Raw genomic sequence first — 19,658 nt, forward strand, 5'->3', positions numbered from 1 at the left:
AATACACACCTGTTAATATAAAAACCAACAAATATCTAGGAAATTTTGGCACATATATTTAATCCCAGCACTCAGAGGAAGAGACAGGTAGGTCTCTAAGTGGAAGGCCAGTGTGTTCTATAGAGTGAGTTCTAGGACAGCTATGGCTACACAGCTGTCTTGACAAAAAAAGAAAATGAACAAAAACAGCAACTCTGAAAAATGACATACTTATTACCTCTAAAAATGAATAGCAATTAGATATTTTAAAAATCATATATTCCTTGCCAACTATATGTGGTGCTTCTGATTAATTCTTAGTGCTTATATTATTTAATGTTGCGAAGTGAAGTGATAGCTTTCCAGAAAAATAAAATGAGGATGTTGTTACCACTCATTTTTGTATACAGTACAGAAGCTACAGAGATGGGTCAATGAAAATGGTATGGACAGGCGTTATGAATCCCAATACCAAAGAAACCACCGGCAGACTGTGGTAGCAGCCTAGATTCCCTGCAGTCAGACACAAAGACAGCATAAGTTGGCTTGGTATATTACCCAGAGCTCCAGGCTTAGTGATAGATTCTGCCTCAATAAATAAGCAATTGAGGAAAACACTCAACATTCTTTTCAATCCTCTGCATGCATTTGTATGCATGTGGTACGTGCATACGTACACACACATGGGAACAAACAATATGTCAGCATACACACATGCACACCACAAACATGAAGAAAAATTATAATAGATTGTGATAGCAAAGTATGATTACTTATAAGGAATGAGAATGGCAGCCTTCCCCGTATTAGTGATCTTATATTCCAAAGTTCCAGTTTCCCATGGCTAACTGTAATTTAAAAATAGTAATTGGAACATTGAAGAAGCAAATATTTAATAATATTTTAAAAATTATTGTATCATGCTATGTTTTATATTGTAAAATATGTTACTGCAGCACAGTTACAATTTAAACTGTATCCTAATATTGTTAGGACTTGCTCCATATCCTTACTCACCACTCTGGCAGAAGTGACTGCTCTATCAGACGTCACACTTGTATACCAGGAACCACAGGTAAGATCCTGCTCACAGCACATCAAGACTCCTTAGAATTCATCCAACTTGCCCAACAGCATCCCCTCCCCTCATCTCCATACCTGAGTCCATAACTCTAGCAGAAGCCCTTTACTCTACTACAGTTCATGCTACTATCAAGAAACTAAGAAGCTATGCCATATTGCAGTACACCACAAGCCTGGAGTCAATAGTAGCATCCAAAACCCCAGAGGTCACACAGTCCACCACAGTCCTAGTTTATTATAATGGACCTGAGGACTCTCTGTTCACCAGAATCAAAGGCCACTAATGTCAGAAGACTAGAAAAAAATTCCCTACATCCAAAAAAGATAAACTCAGATATTGTCATATAAGCCTATAATTACCTTAAACCCAGATGCCTAGACTCTAGTGTAAGAACACAGTCAATAACGACCAGGACAATATGGTACCACCAGAGCCCTAATATCTTACTATAGCAAGTCTGGATATTCCAACACAGATGAAGCACAAACTAAGGAGCCTGACCAACACAGATGCAGAAACATGCAGTCAACTATTGAACTGAGTGTGAAGACCTCAATAGAAGAGTTAGGGAAAGGAGTTATGGAGCTGAAGGGGTTTGTAACCACATAGGAAGAACAACATCAACCAACAGACACCCCAAATACCCCAGTGACTTAATCACCAACCAAAGAATACATATAGAGGGACCCATGGCTATAGCTGCATATGTAGCAGATGGTTTTCTTATCTGGTATCAATGGGAGGGAAGCCCCTTGGTCCTGACCCATTTCAGAGGAATGCTAGGTTGTTGAGTTATATGTGTAGGGGGGAAGCACTCTCATAGAAGTAGGGGGGAGAGAGAAGGAGGGAGGGGTTTGTGGAGGGGAAGCTGGGTAGGGGATTACATTTGAAATATAAATAAATAAAATACCCAATAAAAACACTTTTATTAAGATCATAGAGTGCCTAAAGGGGGATTGAATAAACCCCATAAAGGTATGCTGGAAAATATGAACCAAAATTGGATGAAATTAATTAATCCCTTAGAGCGTGCCAAGAAAGCAAACAACCAAACAGGTGAAAGAGAGATCTATATTCAAGACCTGAAAATAGAAATTAAAGCAGTAACAGAAACAGAAGCTGAGAGAATTCTAGACATGGAAAATCTAGGTAGGCAAACATGTACAATAGACACAACATCAGTAATGGAATATAAGAGATGTAAGAAAGACCTTCAGACATAGAAAAATCACATAATAATAATAATAATAATAATAATGATGATGATGATGATGATGATAAATATTATTATCATAAATATAAAATTGCTTTAAAAAACAAGGTATCGTAGAAGATATCAAGACATTTCTCAAAGAAAAAGTTAAAACTAAAAATTTTCTGATAAGTAATATTGAGGAAATTTGAAACACTATGAACAGACAAAACCAAAAAACATTAGGAATAGGAGGAAAAGAATCCCAGATAAAAGTCCCAGAAAAATTTTTCAACAAAATCATAGAAGAAAATTTTCCTAACCTTAGAAAGTATATGTCTATAGAAGTAGAAGCTTACAAAACAACCAAAAATATTGAACCAGAAAAGAAAATCTCCCCTACCACATAATAATCAAAAGACTATGCACCAGAACAAAGAAAGAATATTAAAAGTTGGAAAAAGGACCAAGTAACATATGAAGACAGACCTATTAGAATTATAATCAACTTCTCAGCAGAGACCTTAATAGCCAGAAAGACCTGGGCATATGTCTGATAAAGTCTAAGAAACCACAGATACTAGCCCAGAGTAATATACCCTGAAAAACTCTAAATCATTGTAGATAGAGAAATTTGACAAAGTCAAATTTCAACAATATTTATCTACAAATTCACACCTACAGAAGGTACTAGAAGAAAACTTCAACCAAATGATGTTAAATACTCCCATGAAAACACAGCCAATAAAACAATTTCACACAAGCAAAAACACAACAAAGAGAGCCTCTTACACACACACACACACACATGCACACGTGCACACAAACACACACACACACAAATGCACTCATATACAAACACTAAAACCATAAACACCAATAGCAAAATAACAGGAAATAATGTTTGTCACTAATATTTCTCAATACCAAGGGATGCAATTTCCCAATAAAAAGAAATAGGCTAACAGGATGCACGCATAAAGAGGAGCCACATTTCACTATACCTGCATTCAGTAAGCATGCCTCAACATCAAAGATACACCTGATCTCAGAGTACAGGGTTGGAAAATGTTTTCTAAGTAAACGGACCTAAGAAGCAACTGCTGAGAAATTCTGACTTCTAGCAGAATAAAAACTCCAACTCCACATTGGAGGTAGGGTAATTTTTAAAATATATAAAGAACTTAAGAAACCAAATAATTCGATTTAAATATTTGGTACAAATCTAAACAGCAAATTCTCAACAGAGGAATCTCAAACGGATGGGGAACACTTAAAGAAATGCTCAACATCCTTAGCCATCATGGAAATCCAAATCAAAACATCTCTGAGATTCATCTTATAGCATTCAGAATGACTAAGATCAAAAACACAAGTGACAGATCATGTTGGTGAGGATGTGGAGCAAGGGAAACTTTTCCCTTGCTAATGGGTATCTCAACTTGAACAAACACTTTAAAAATAAATACAACAATGATGCAGAAAATTGGAAATAGTTCTAACTCTAGGGCCAGCTATACTTGTCCTGGGGATATTCACAGAGGATTGTCCATACTACTATAGGGATGCTTGTTCAGCTACGTTTATAGCAGCTTTATTCATAATAGCCAGAAACTGGACACAAACTATATGTCCCTCAACCAAACAATGGGTAACGAAAATGTGGTACAGTTATACAATGGAGTATTACTCAGATGTTTAAAAAATAACATCATGAAATTTGCAGGAAAACGGAAAGAACTAAAAAATATCATTAAGTGTGAGGTAAGCCAGATAGAAAGACAATCATGTATGTTCCTTGTTATAATTGGATATTAGCTCTAACTTACAAAATAATCATGCTATAATTCATAGACCCAGAGAGGTTAAAAACAAGGAGGGTTTAAGGGGCAACATATGAATGTCCCTGGTAAGGGGAAACAGAATAGACATTCACAGTTGGACTCTCTGAGGGTGGTGGTGAGACAAAGCAAGAAAGATATGCTGTGGGAAGTATGAAAGAAGAAAGTATTGGAAAGACAGCTGGAATTGGGGTCATCTCTGGGATGAGCTAAAAACCAAGTTTAATGGAAATTCCCAGGAATCTGAGTGTAATCCTAGCTAAGACTCTTAATAAAGGATGGTATGGAGCCTAAAATGGCCATTTCCTGTAGTCAAGCAAGACTACTAGTGGAGGGATTGGAGCATCAATCCAACCCCAAAAACCTTTGAATTACAACTTGTCCTGTCATTAAGACGTGCTTGTGCAAATATAGCTTGGAAATTGTGGGAGTAGTCAACCAATGACTGGTCCACCTTGAGATCCATGCCAGGAAAGGAAACCCACCTCTGACATTCCTGATAGGGCCAGCAACCAGAGTCAGGATAGCCACTATACCTAGGATAGAATCAGCAAAAATCAAACAAAAATAATTTAAAAATCAATGAAATGATTTCTAATGATAGTCTGCTAAATTCATAGTCAAGAAGCTAGTATAATTCTCCTCAAAGAGGCTTCCTGTAGCAACTGATGGTAGCACATACAGAAACCCACAGCCAAACATTAGATGTAGCTTGCAAATCCTATTGAAGATGGAGAAGCTGGATTGTAGGAACTGGATGGGTCAATGACACCTAAGAAACTCTACAGAATCAACTAAGCAGGGCTGATAGGTGCTCAACGAGTCTGACAATAAGAGTAGCTACATAGTATGTGATGGTGGGCTATGAAAGGTACCCTGATTCCTGGTCCAGATAGGTCAAATGCCCTAAAAGGGATGTCAGGTGCATTCCCAGTCTCACTGAAGAACAGGGCCTTATCATGTAGCTGCAGTCCCCCACTGGACCCCCACAGACACTGGTAGAGAGGTTTGAGACAGACAAGTTACATAGAACAATGCCCCAAGCCCCTCCTCCACAGGTGAGGACATGACCAGAGGTCACATAGGCTCAAGACAGATCATAGAAGCAGCACCATTCCCCTGAATATATGCATAAAGTATTCCTAAACTCTCAGTCCAAACCAATGGGAAGAACCTGCTGTCAGACACTGACCCATCCAAAAACTGTATCATGTTCAGGACAGCTCCCTCCACCCCTCCTATGAGGGAGAGAGCTGAACTCCCAGAAGTGCAGACAACCCTGAGAGCTCAGGGAAGACAAGCACTTCTGCCCACATTCCTGACCTAAGAGGAATCTGCATGGTGGCCTCTTCATGCAGGAATATAGGAGAAGTCAGGAACAGGAACCTGCTGGATTCTGCCTGCCCCCAGAACTGAACTGACCTGGTCCCACAGCTCCCTCCGTCCAAATACTGTGGGGGAGAGAGCTGGACCCACAGAAGCACATACAGTTCTGAGAACTCAGAGGAGACAAATATTTTCTGCCCACATTCCTGACCTAAGAGGAAACTGCCTAGTGCCCTCTGTGCCTTCTCGGCACAGGGACCTAGGAGCAGTAAGGGGCAGGATCCGTTCAGTTTCTGCCTTCACAAAGAGCAGGAAGGCATTCACCAGGAGGTCCTACACACCTGAAAGCAGAGGTAAGATCAACCCTTCTGCACCAAGCAACCTGCCTGGAGGCATCAGATCACAAAAACCCAGGAGCAGCTCTCTGTTAGCAGATCCAGCTAAAAGGAAACAGGTCCACAGGAGTACTGACACACAGGCCTATGGGGTCAAGTCACTGTGAGAAACAGCAAGACCAGCTAGCACCAGAGACAACATGATGCAGAGAGGCAAGTGCAGGAACCTAAGGAACAGAAATCAAGACTACTTGGCAACATCAGAGCCCAGTTTTCCCATTAATGCAAATACTGGATATCCACACCAGAAAAGGAAGATTTAGATTTAAAATTACATCTGATGATGATGATAGAGGACTTTAAGAAGGACATAAATAACTCACTTAAAGAAATACAGGACAACACAAGTAAACAAGTAGAAGCTCTTAAAGAAGAAACACAAAAATTCCTTAAAGAATCATAGGAAAATACAACCAAACGGGGGAAGGAAGGAGAGATGGCGTCTTAAGGCAGATAAGAAAATTAAAAATTCCAGGGCATCTGGTACTGACTCATTCACCAGCCCTCCAAATGACTCGGGACGTGAGTAAACAAGTAAGGAGCCCTACCCCTGTGATGTTTGTCCAAGTATATTGTATACTGCTCTAGTCATTGTGTCCTGCAGATAGAGTTCCAGGGAGCCGGAGCAAAGCCTATCCAGATGTTTATCAGGTGCAGGAGCTTCATCAACTCTGACAAACATTTTCCCTAAAAGGACAAAGAAGAGGCCTGCTTTGGGAACAATGAGGACGACCTGACCTTCCTCCGGCCTCAATAGCCCTGCTCCAGAAACTAGCTGACCATAAAACACTATCATGAGGACAATCCTGTGACTTTGAGAGTTTCCCCTTGTGACATTTTTGGTATTTCCTTTTGACATCGCCTCATCTCCTGGAGCTTGTGACTTCTTCTTTTTTTTTTTTTTTGGTTCTTTTTTTCGGAGCGGAGCTGGGGACCGAACCCAGGGCCTTGTGCTTCCTAGGTAAGCGCTCTACCACTGAGCTAAATCCCCAGCCCGACTTCTTCTTTTAAAAAGCCCTTCTCCCAGCCACTCGGGGTCGACCCCTCTGTCTCCTGCGTGGGATACATGTCGGTCCAGAGATCTCCGTAATAGATCTCTGTAATAAACCTTGCCTTTGTGTATTACATCCAAAATGGTCTCTCTGTGTCTGGGGTCCGCGACTTCCCGAGACTTGAGTAAGGGTCTCTCTTCGGGGATCTTTCAAAACAATAAACAAAGCACAAAGGGAGACAACCCGGGAGATAGAAAACCTGAGAAAGAGATCAGGAGTCATAAATGCAAGCATCACCAGCAGAATACAAGGGATAGAAGAGAGAATATCAGGGGCAGAAGATACCATAGAAAACATCTACACAACCATCAAAGATACTGTAAAATGCAAAAAGTTCCTAGCTTAAAACATCCAGGAAATCCAGGAAACAATGAGAAGATTAAACCTAAAGATAATATATATAGAAGAGAGTAAAGACTCCCAACTTAAACGGCCAGTAAATATCTTCAACAAAATGTAACAAGAAAATTTCCTGAACCTAAGGAAAGACATGCCCATACATACAAGGGAGCCTACAGAACTCCAAATAGATTGGACTAAAAAATTTTCCCACCACGTAATAGTCAAAACACCAAGTGCACACAAAAAAAGAATATTAAAAGCAGTAAAGGAAAAAGGTCAAGTAACATATAAAGCAGACCTATCAAAATTATGCCAGACTTCTCATCAGAGAATATGAAAGCCAGAACATCCTGGGCAGATGTCAAACAGTCACTAAAAGAACACAAATGCCAGCCTAGGCTACTATATAGAGCAAAACTCTCAATTAGCTTAGATGGAGAAACCAAGAAATTCCATGACAAAACCAAATTGACACAATATCTTTCCAATAAATCCAGCCCTACAAAAGATAGAAAACTCCAACACAAGGAGGGAAACTACATCTTAAAAAGGCAGAATGTAATCTCCTTGCGACAAAACCAAAAGAAGAGAGACACAAAAAGCATAATTCCACTTCTAACAACAAAATAACAGGAAAAAAGCAATCACTATTCCTTAATATCCCTTAACATCAATGGACCCAATTCCCCAATAAGAAGACATAGAGTAACAGACTGGATATGGAAAAAGGACCCAGCACTTTGCTGCATACAGGAAACATACATCAGAGACAAAGACAGACATTACCTCAGAATAAAAGGCTGGAAAACAACTTTCCAAGCAAATGCCCTGAAGAAACAAGGTGGAGTATCCATTCTAATATCCAATAAAATCAACTTTCAACCAAAAGGTATCAAAAAAAATAAGGAAGGACACTTCATATTCACCAGGAGAAAAATCCACCAAGATGAACTCTCAATCCTAAATATCTATGCTCCAAATGCAAGGACACCTACATTCATAAAACCAACCTTATTAAAGCTCAAATTACACACTATATCTCACACAATAATAGTAGGAGATTCCAATACCCTACTCTACTGATGATGATGTCCATTGATGGGACAGATCATAGAAACAAAGATTAAACAGAGACATAGAGAAAATAACACAAGTTATGAACCAAATGGATTTAGCAAATATTTATAGAACATTTCATCTGAAAAAAAAATACCTTCTTCTCAGCACCTCATAGTACCTTCTCAAAAATTGACCATATAATCGGTCACAAAAAGGGCCTCAACAGATACTAGAAGATTGAAATAATATCATGCGTCCTATCAGATCACCACAGACTAAGGCCAGTCTTCAATAAAACAAAAATGACAGAAAGCCCATATATACATGGAAGTTGAACAACGCTCTACTAAATGTCAAATTGATCAAGGAAGAAATAAAGAAAGAAATTAAAGACTTTCTAGAATTTAATGAAAATGAAGGCACAACATACCCAAACTTATGGGACATGGTGAAAGCAATTCTAATAGGAAAACTCATAGTTCTGAATGCCTCCGAAAAGAAGCCAGAGACAGCATACATTAGCAGCTTGACAGCACAAATAAAAGCCCAAAACAAAAAGAAGCAAATACACCCAAGAGGAGTAGAAGGAAGGAAATAATCAGAGTCAGGGCTGAAATCAACCAAGTAGAAACAAAAGGAATACAAAGAATCAACAAAAACAGGAGGTGATTCTTTGAGAAAATCAACAAGATAGATAAACCCTTAGGCAGACTAACCAGAGGGCACAGAGAGTATATCCAACTTAAAAACATCAGAAAGAAAAGGGAGACATAACAATAGAATCTGAGGAAATTTAAAAACATTATCACATCCTACTACAAAAGCCTATATTGAAAAAAAATGGAAAATCTGGTGAAAATGGACAATTTTCTAGACAAATAACATGTACCAAATTTAAATCAGGATCAGATAAACCATATAAACATTCCCATAACTCCTAAAAAAATAAAAGCAGTTATTAAAAGGCTCCCAAACAAAAAGAATCCAGGACCAGATGGGTCTAATGCAGAATTCTTTCAGACCTTCATAGAAGACCTCATACCAATACTATCCAAATTATTCCACAAAGGAGAAACAGGTGGAGCACTACCCAGTTCCTTCTATAGTGCCACAGTTATGCTTATACCTAAATCACACAAAGACTTAACAAAGAACGAGAACTTCAGACCTATTTCCCTTATGAATATTAATGCAAAGTTACTCAATAAAATTCTCACTAACCAAATCCACAAACACATCAAAAGGATCGTCCGTCATGATCAATTTGGATTCATCCCAGAGATCCAGGGTTCAAAATACAGAAATCCATCAATGTAATCCACTATATAAACAAACTGAAAGAAAAAACCACATGATCATCTCATTGGATGCTGAGATAGCATTTGATAAAATTTAAATCCCTTTCATGATAAAAGTCTTGGAAAGATCAGAAATTCAAGGCCCATACCTAAATATAGTAAAAGCAATATACAGCAAACCAGTAGCTAACATTAAACTAAATAGAGAGAAACGTGAAGCAATCCCAATAAAATCAGGAACTAGACAAGGCTGTCCACTTTCTCCCCACTTATTTAATGTAGTTCTCAAAGTCCTAGCCAGAGCAATCAGACAATTAATGTGGGTCAAAGGCATACAAATTGGAAAAGAAGAAATCAAAATATCACTATATGAAGATGATATGAAACGTATACTTAAGTATACTTAAGTGATCCCAAAAGTTCCACTAGAGAATTACCAAGGCTGATAAACAACCTCAGCAAAGTGACTGAGTATAAAATTAACTCAAACAAATCAATAACCTTCCTTCCTCAAAGGATAAACAGGCTGAGAAAGAAATTAGGGAAATGATGGCCTTCATAATAGTCACAAATAAAATAAAATACCTTGTTGTGACTCTAACCAAGCAAGTGAAAGATCTGTATGCCAAGAACTTCAAGTCTCTGAAGAAAGAAATTGAAGAAGACCAAAGAAGAAGGAAAGACCTCCCATGCTCATGGATTGGCAGGACTAATATACTAAAAGTGGCCATTTTTGCCAAAAGCAATCTTAGATTCAATGGAATCCCCATCAAAATCCCAACTCAATTCTCCCAGAGTTAGAAAGAGCAATTTGCAAATTCATTTGTAATAACAAAAAACCCAGGATAGCAAAAACTATATTCAACAATAAAAGAACTTCTAGGGGAATCACCATCCCTGACCTCAAGTAGTATCACAGAGCAATACTGATTAAAAACTGTATGGTATTGGTAAACAGGCAGGTATTTCAGTGGAATAGAATTTAAGAGCCAGAAATGAACCTACACACCTATGGTCAATTGATTTTAGACAAAGGAGCTAAAAACCGTTCAATAAAAAAGAAATATCACTTTCAATAAATGGTGCTGGTTCAACTAGAGGTCATCATGTAGAAGAATGCAAATAGATCCATTCGTATCACCATGTACAAAGCTTAAGTCAAAGTGGATCAAAGACCTACACACCAAATGCGATACACTCAAACTAACGGAAGAAAAAGTGGGGAAGTGTCTCAATCAAATGGGCACTAGGAAAATTTTCTGAACAAAACACCAATGGCTTATGCTTTATGATCAAGAATTAACAAATGGAATCTCAAAAACTTGCACAGCTTCTGTAAGGCAAAGGACACTGTCATTAGGATTAAAAGGCAACCAACATATTGGGAAAAGATCTTTACCAATCCTACATCTGATAGAGGATCTAATATCCAAAATATACAAAGAACTCAAGAAGTTACACTCCTGAGAGCCAAATAACCCTATTAAAAAATGGTGTGCAGATCTAAGAAAAGAATTCTCAGCTGAGGAATATCAAATGGCTGAGAAGTACCTAAAGAAATGTTCAACATCCTTAGTCATCAGGGATATGCAAATCAAAACAACCCTGAGATTCCACCTCAAACCAGTCAGAATGGCTAACATTAAAAACTCATGTGACAACAGATGCTGGCAAGGATGTGAAGAAAGAGAAACACTATTACATTGTTAGTAAGATTGCAAACTGGTACAACTACTCTGGAAATAAGTGTGGAGGTTCCTCAGAAAATTGAACATTCCACTTCCTGAGGACCCAGCTATATGGTTCCTGGGCATATACCCAAAAGATGCTCCAACGTACAACAAAAGCACATGCTCTACTATGTTCATAGCAGCCTTATTTATAATAGCCAGAAGCTGGAAAAAACCCAGATGCCCTTTAACAGAGGAATGGGTACAGAAATTGTGGTATATCTACACAACGGAGTACTATTCAGTTATTGAAAACAATGGCTTCCAGAAATTCATAGGCAAATGGATTGAACTAGAAAATATTATCCTGAGGGAGGTAACCCATTCACAAATACACACATAACATGCACTCACTGATAAGCAAATATTTCCCCCAAAGCTCAAATTACACAAGATACAATCCACAGACCACATGAAGCTCAAGGAGGAAGACCAAAGTGTGGACACTTCACTCCTTCTTGAATGGGGGAACAAAAAATTCATAGGAGGGGAGATGGAGGCAAATGTTGGAGCAGAGACTGAAGCAATGGCTATTCAGATCCCGCCCTACATGTGTGCACAGCCTATATATATACAGCCACCAAAACTAGATAAGATTGATGAAACTAAGAAGTAAATTCTGACAGGTGCCTTATATAACTGTCTCCTGAAAGACACAGCCAGAGCATTTCAAATATCAACGTAAATGCTAGCAGCCAAGCATTGAACTGAGAACAGGGTCCCTGTTGGAGGAGTCAGCTTGACACATATTTCACATAAGGATGTGCCACCATTCGATTACACTCATGAGTTGGAAATATTCTAAATAACATATCAACTTAAATTCATCAAGATGCAATAAGGATAGTGAACTTTGAATGGAATATGCTCATTTTAAGAATGTCAATTGGATTATGAAAGGAGGAATATAATGACAAACACTAAGTACTTGAGAATATTGTGTCAGTATTCTAAACTGATCCTCATCTCTCCACAACCTCTCCCTCTAGAATGTGGAGTAAGATTATATAAGATATAATAAGATGTCATTCTCATGATTTTTTAAAAATTTGTTATAATTAATGCCAAAAAATAGTTGGCATTAAGACAGGGAAACTAAATGTGTGTGGCTCGTTAAATAACAAGAGCCCTTTAAATCTAGCTTTGGAGGATGAAGAATCGGGAAATCACAGCTTTAAATACAAGAATTTGACAAGGAATTTTAAAATGGAGGAAGCGAGATGACAGAGAATGCAGATAGCCTGGATGATGAGAGCTGCCCTCATCTGGCAGGCAGCAAGGGCCTGATACTGAGAGCAATACATTTCAGAGAAGACATCTCTCCTGATGATAATTCATCCACCCAACATCTGGGCAGGAAACACAGACACATGCGATCTAAGGAAAGAAGCTGAAAGAAAAATGAGCAAAAGAATATGTATAGCTGGATTATACAGAATAAACCCAAACATAGGAGCAACAAGTGTTTGTCAGCAGTGGCATGAAAAAGAGCTATCCTATGTTCTTAACAAACTTATATGTAATGAAAAAATTTAAACTACTCGAACATACTCAGACTACTAGGATGAGAACACCTGATTAAGTTTTTGTACAAATAAAGCCAGTCCCAAATTAAGTGTTATTTGATCTAATTGATATGCATTTTTAAATAGAAAAAATAATATTTTATGAAATATTTCCAAAGAAAACCCCTGAGATTGTGATGGGCTGTAAGAAAATTAAGGGTGTTGAAAATAGTCTTGATATAGAAGGCAATTGCATAAAAAATGTGTACATTTTGAAACACAGTTTATTTAATGAATGGCTGTGTGACTTTGTGTGTGTGTGTGTGTGTGTGTGTGTGTGTGTGTGTGTGCGTGCGCTCTCTCTCTTAAGTGTTTTAGAAAAAAACATATATTTTATAAAATTCTAAAATATAGTATGTTATAATTATTGCTTGATTCTCCAAAGGAAAAGAGAATAAAGAATAAGTAACATGACTGAAGAGTGACTGCCACACAAATTCTGTTTACAGGTTGAAGAACTGAGCAAAACAGCAGCTACTTCATCATGATGTGTTTGCATTGTCAGAACAACAGGGAGCAATGATCCTGACCCCACCAAAAATCACTGATGTAGAAGCTCCCTGTATGGCTTCATAGATACCTGTACCAAAAGGCTGAAAAGCCATGAACCTAATGGTTCTCATGGAGCTTATGAAATCCTCCGCAAACTTATGCATTCCTATGTCTCAAATCTAACTCCTCTGTGTCCAGAATTTATTTAGGTATTTTTATATTTTCATATTCATAAAATTTAATTTTAGTATAGTTACTTTCCGTTAAACTGAAACATGGAATATATAATGTAATGGCTCTACACATGCTACTTAGAATACTATGACAGAGGTTTTATGAATTTAATAAATATTTATTAAATGCAAACTACCCATGTTTATATAGAAAAAACTTAGTGTAAGTGACAAAGTTTAATTTGAAAAATCTATTCTGTCACTTATTGATTGACATTTCTTAACACCTCTGTATTACAAAATGTCCATCAGTTGCCATTTTAATCATTTGGATTTTCCTAACGGTTTTGCATTTCACTAAGACACACACACACACACACACACACACACACACACACTCACACAGACCCTTGAAAGAGAAAACAATCCCAATGTAATTTGGCTTTTGTTTTCTTCATTGTCTTTGTTTTGTTTTATTTTTTTCTATTGTTTTGAACAGGGCAAGTAGTTCTGAAATCATATGGAGATGTTTGTAGTCAGGGTTAAAAACAAGAATTTCTGCAGTTTTTGCAGCCTATAGAAACTACTCTATTAAAAAATTCTAGGGGTTGGGGATTTAGCTCAGTGGTAGAGCGCTTGCCTAGGAAGCGCAAGGCCCTGGGTTCAGTCCCCAGCTCCGAAAAAAAAAAAAAAAGAATTCTAAAGTGATTTAGAATTATAGTAGACGAAGCAATAAATACAAAAAATCAATAGAGAAAAAAGAGAAATAGTTAAAATGTAATCAAAACAAAGAGAATGAGAGATTACCTATGTTCTTTTCTTATATGGAATTATAAAAATAAGGACCCCCCCCACACACACATATTTTCTTATAACTCAGTTTGTCCTGAAACTGACTGTACTAGAAAAACCCTCAACTTCTGATATTCTTGCATTCACTTTTCACATGTTTATTGTTTATTTTGTTTATTTACATTTCAAATGTTATCCTCTCCAATTTCCCGCCCACAAACCCGGTATCTCCTCCTCCCTTCTGTTTGCCTCTTTGAGGGTTCACCCATCTACTCTTGCCTAAGTAGCCTAGCATTCATCTACTCTGGTTCATCAAGGATCAAGGGTCTCCCTCCCAGTGATGTCAGATAAGGCAGTCCTCTGCTAGCTTGAGCCATGGGTACCCCCTGTGTACTCCTTGATTGGTGATTTAGTTCCCAGGAGCGCTGGGGAGTCTGGTTGGTTGATATTGTTGTTCTTTGATATTGTTGCAAACCACTTCAGCTCCTATAGTCCTTCCCCGAACTCCTCCATTGGGGTGCCCGTGCTCAATCCAATGTTTAGCTGTGTACATGTGCATCTGTATTTGTCCGACTCGGGCAGAGTCTCTGATGGGACACCTATACCGGGCTCCTGTTAGCAAGCACTTCTTGGCATCAGCAATAGTGTCTGGGGTTGTTATAAGTATATGGGGTGGATGCCCAGTTGGGAGAGTCTCTGAATGGCCTTTTCTTCAGTTCCTGCTCTACTCTTTGCCCCTGCATTTCCTTTTGACAGGAAGAATTATGAATTAATATTTTTGAGGTGGGTGGGTGACCCCCCACCTCAACTGGGGACCATGCCTATCCACTGGATATGGTCTCTAAAGGTCCTACCTCCCTTTGTTGGCTAAAGTCCTCCTTGTTTGGTCCTCGGGACCTCTTGTGTCCCTGGAATTTGGACTTTCTAGTGGCTACCCCTAGTTCCTCTCCCCCACTGCTACACACCTACTTTCAAATTCTCGACCCTCTGTACTTCTCCCCCATCTCCTCCCATATCTGAACTCTCTTATCTGAACTGGCTTCCCTTCCACACCAGTCCTCTCACATTTTGAAATCATAGGCACCTGTCACCAGGAAAGGTTTCATTTTGTAATATTTAAAATTATCCTGTAAGCCCCACCTGCTGAAGGACCAGATAATTTCTGGATTTCTGGGTGTTGTAGTTATTAGAAGGTAAAAACATCCTCATGGGAAAGTATGGTGGCCTCTAGGTCTGTCTTTATAAACCCTGCAACTGTCTATGGCCACTCAGCTGGGAAATTCCAAAAAGTGGTCCTCACCTTGGTCAGCATTTAATATTTAATAGTACTTGCTTCAAATTTTGCCCAAAATGAAGGAATTGTTTTTTCTCCTGCTAATCTCAAGATTAACAGTATAGGTGTAGTGTTTTTTAATATTTAAGACAAACTGTCAATAAAACAAACCTAGTAGCTTGATGTTTACAATGTATGCGCTTTAAACTTTTTTTGTATGTTTGTATATGTACAGCACTGGGGTAAAATATGATACACCAATGTGTAACATAGCAAAGCTGAAAGCCCGGGGCTGAAAACAGGCAAATGAACGCATAATTTTGAATAAGTGTTTTCTTATTTTTTTCAAACATGTGAGTAAATGGAGAAATTTTACGTATGTGTGATATAAGGTTTAAATTTTGAAAACACTTTCAAGGGAGTCACAGAGAGAAAACGAGGAAATGTAGATAATCAGTAAGCAAGCGTGCTGAATTTCTGATTTGTGCAAACCTGGCTGCCTCTGATCCCTGCTTGTTTCCTATACCAGGCAGCATGTGTGAGAGGCAACCATTGTTTCCCAGTGAAAGTGTAGACTATCGCCCTGAGATCCCGCATGTCCAGTGGAACCGGGAATGCCCAAATTTCTCATCGCTCCAGGACGGGATCTTCTGCTATCTCTGTACGTGTTTCAGCCTTAAAATAGAAGGAAGTAAAGGTGTGTGTTGTCGGTCTGTCTTTAAAAAAAATTTAAAGCTCATAACATGCAGCTAAAGGGAACACTGTTTCTGCTCCTTTCCCAGGCATTGCTCCCCCTGGGAAACTGGCACTATGGGAGAAATCCTCAATGGCAACCACCCAAGGGTTTTGCACTGTAGACTGAAGGAATGGGCGAGTTGCCCCAGCAGAGCTATGCAGAGAAAAGGTTGGCTTGTGGAAGAAATACTCCTCTCCCCTTACTAAACAAAGCATTAACCCTCAAGGGAATATGCCTTGCAGGCCACGTGCCAAGACTAAAGAACTAGAAATTACTTCTTATGATTGAATGAGAGCAGTGTCTCCCTCACGGAGGTTGGAGTGTAAAATCTGGAAAGGAATTTGTCAGAAAAGGAAGGAAAGGGGAGAAGACAGGGTGATGTGTGTGTGCACAGAGAATGCAGACAGGAATTTCTAAGGCAAGTTTATGAAAACACCCTGCCCTGCATAATAGTGTGATAACAAGCTACAGGCAAGGACAGAGATAAAAAGTTATGATCTGAGAGAGAGGAATTATAATCTTCTTTTATGTTAGTGATGATATTTCCTGGAAGTCTTCAACCTCTTTTTCCTTTTTTTCATATCTCAACAAGGATTCATTTTTCCTTTCTACTTTTCATTTGCAATTTTGTGTATTAAGGTATGTGCTCTGCTACGCTATCATGAATTTTTTATGTGATAGGACCTAGACCATACCTGAGTTTCATGAACACATGCCATTTTTTCTAGACAAATCTAAAAGCAAATAATTGAAATAATTACATGATATTTAGTATGAATTCCATGTCTACTTTACAAACCCAAAAGCATTACACATATAGTTTATTTATCTAGTTCCATCTACCCATCCACCTATCTCTCAATTACCTGTCTGTCTGTCTGTCTATCTATCCATCTATCTATCTCTCTATCTACCTACCTACCTGTCTATCTAACTATCTACTTGTCATTACTCTTAAAGAGAACAGAAGGCATTTTATTAGTATAGCATGAAATTTTCTGTGGCTTGTTGACAGGGGATTTTATCTAAGGAAATTCCCTAGTGATGAACCTGAAGTGAGAGGAAGACAAAACCTTTAATTACCTTTCTATTCATTTGATGCCCAGCAGCTTTCAGCTGTCATAGCCCTGTGGGAAAACATCTCAACAGCGAAACCAGGAGGGAAAAAAAAAGAGAGGGAAATATTGTTGGTGTGAGAGTGTAATCGCTGATTTGAGGTTGAATTATAAAAAACAAACAAACAAACAAAAAACCCCCCAAAAAACCTGAAGTCCTAGTTAACAGATACTAGAAAGATTATACTTAGTAAACTCTCTCATTTCACCAGCTTACAGCCTTTGACATCAAAGAACACATTTGTTACTTTTATCTGGTCCCAGAAGAAGTCTCTGAGCCAAAGAATTGGTTACTTTATGGAAAACAGGTAATTTCCCAATGCCTTTCCCACTGAAATGTGTAAAAAGGATTCCCACAAGTATGGGAAATCTAAAGGAGATATACCCTGCTAATTATTTCTTTTCTCTAGAACCCTCTAAGCATTTTCCCCTCTTTTACAATATCATGGTGTTGTACCCAAACAGAAGAATAAATGACAACAGCACCAACTAAATAAATAGATGGCTGTAACTACTTTTCGTGGAGGATGAGTCCTTTGCACAAATTGGCAATCTGCTATGATGTTGCCCTCCGATTCCTATACACTCTCCTTGTGGCAGTGTACAAAGTTCAACCATAGCACTCGAAGACATTACCTTATTTGATTTTAATCGCCTAACGCAATGTTATTTCAGTTTTGTGTCCCGAAAGCTTAAGCTCAAATCTCAAATGAATTATTATTTTTCTTGATAACATTTGAGTGTTAATGGCAGCTATAGTGAAACATGGTAACCAGATAACATTACTCAGAACAATAAGAGTTAAAAAAAAAGTGCAGTAGTTATAATTAGCAATGACGTAATGGAATCTGGAATAGAGAAGGGGAGAAGGACACAAAGAGTGCCTTGTAAGCATGAATCTACCAGTGTGTTCTGTGACCAAATGTTCAGAAACTCACTGTAAATCTATAGCTGTGAAACTTAGCTTCTGTGCTGCCAGTCATTTATGGTTGGTCCTGAAACTAACTCACTGAAAAAGCTGCTTGCAGGAAAGAAAGAATACATGAAATCATGGCAAGAAGGAAAATACAGGAAGGGAGCTAAAACTCCAAAATGTCCTAATATCTGCAGCTGTTGTTCGGTATCTAATATAAATTTTACTCCAATCTTGATTTGGGGATGCTGGGGACACTGTCCTAGCTCCATAGAAAGTGTTAGGAGATGTAAATTGGATTAAAAAGTGTACTGATGTCCTTGGTAAGAATATTAGGAGGCAATAGTTTCCTTGATTTGCATGCTTGTGTATGAACAATTATTATGGTAGTAGAAATACAAAATATTTAAAAGTACATGTTTAATAGTATAAAAATATCCCTGACCCGGTTAACAGATGAAACACTAAAAATAAAACTATAAGTCAAATTTATGTTCTTTACTTCAATACAACACGTGGGATTTCCAAGGCTCTAATAGAGGTTATTTTTCTTTCTACTGGTCAGCTAATTCTGATGAAAAGGGAAGCCAGCTTTTAGTTTTCCATCCTATATTATACTGTGAAACAACCTTAAAACTTCACAGAACTTATTTTTATCTTAGCTGACTTCTTAAACTGTATGCCACTGTATGTATCGTCTCTCAGACCATCAGGACATGTCATATCACATGCACCAAAGCCTGAGAACCTAAGTTTGATCCCTAGAACCCAAAAGGAAAGGAGAGAAACAACTCTGAAAGATCTCAAATTGCCACACATGTGCCATGACAGATTTCACATCTGCTCCCACATACATATATTACATACACATAACATACCAATAATGTTATTATAATCTGTATGAAATATAAAATGACTTTCCTGTCAATAACAAGAAAACATTATTAACAAAGACACTAAGAGGACCCATAAAGAACATCATAACTCTGAGTTTCTGTCTTAAGAAATGTTTATGATTTTTGTCATGAATAAACTTAAAAACAAAGAAATCCATGTATAACACTTCAGAGAAGGTCCTCAATGAAAGCAATTTTCTTTCTTTCCCTCCACCATTTCATTTCTTAAATCATTTTCTCAGAACTTCGGTATTACTGAGTTAATCCCTCTTCTCTGTCCCTAAGTAACTAGCCGTGTACTCCAGCAGCTTCGTGACCCAGGTAGCTGCTGACTGCATATCTTCCTTTCAGTCCTCAGGAACTGTTCGAGGATCAAATCCTCTGCCTAAAACCAGCTTGGAGACC

This window comes from Rattus norvegicus, chromosome 11, assembly GCF_021556685.1.
Source record: "Rattus norvegicus strain SHRSP/BbbUtx chromosome 11, alternate assembly SHRSP_T2T, whole genome shotgun sequence".
Lineage (NCBI taxonomy): Eukaryota > Metazoa > Chordata > Mammalia > Rodentia > Muridae > Rattus > Rattus norvegicus.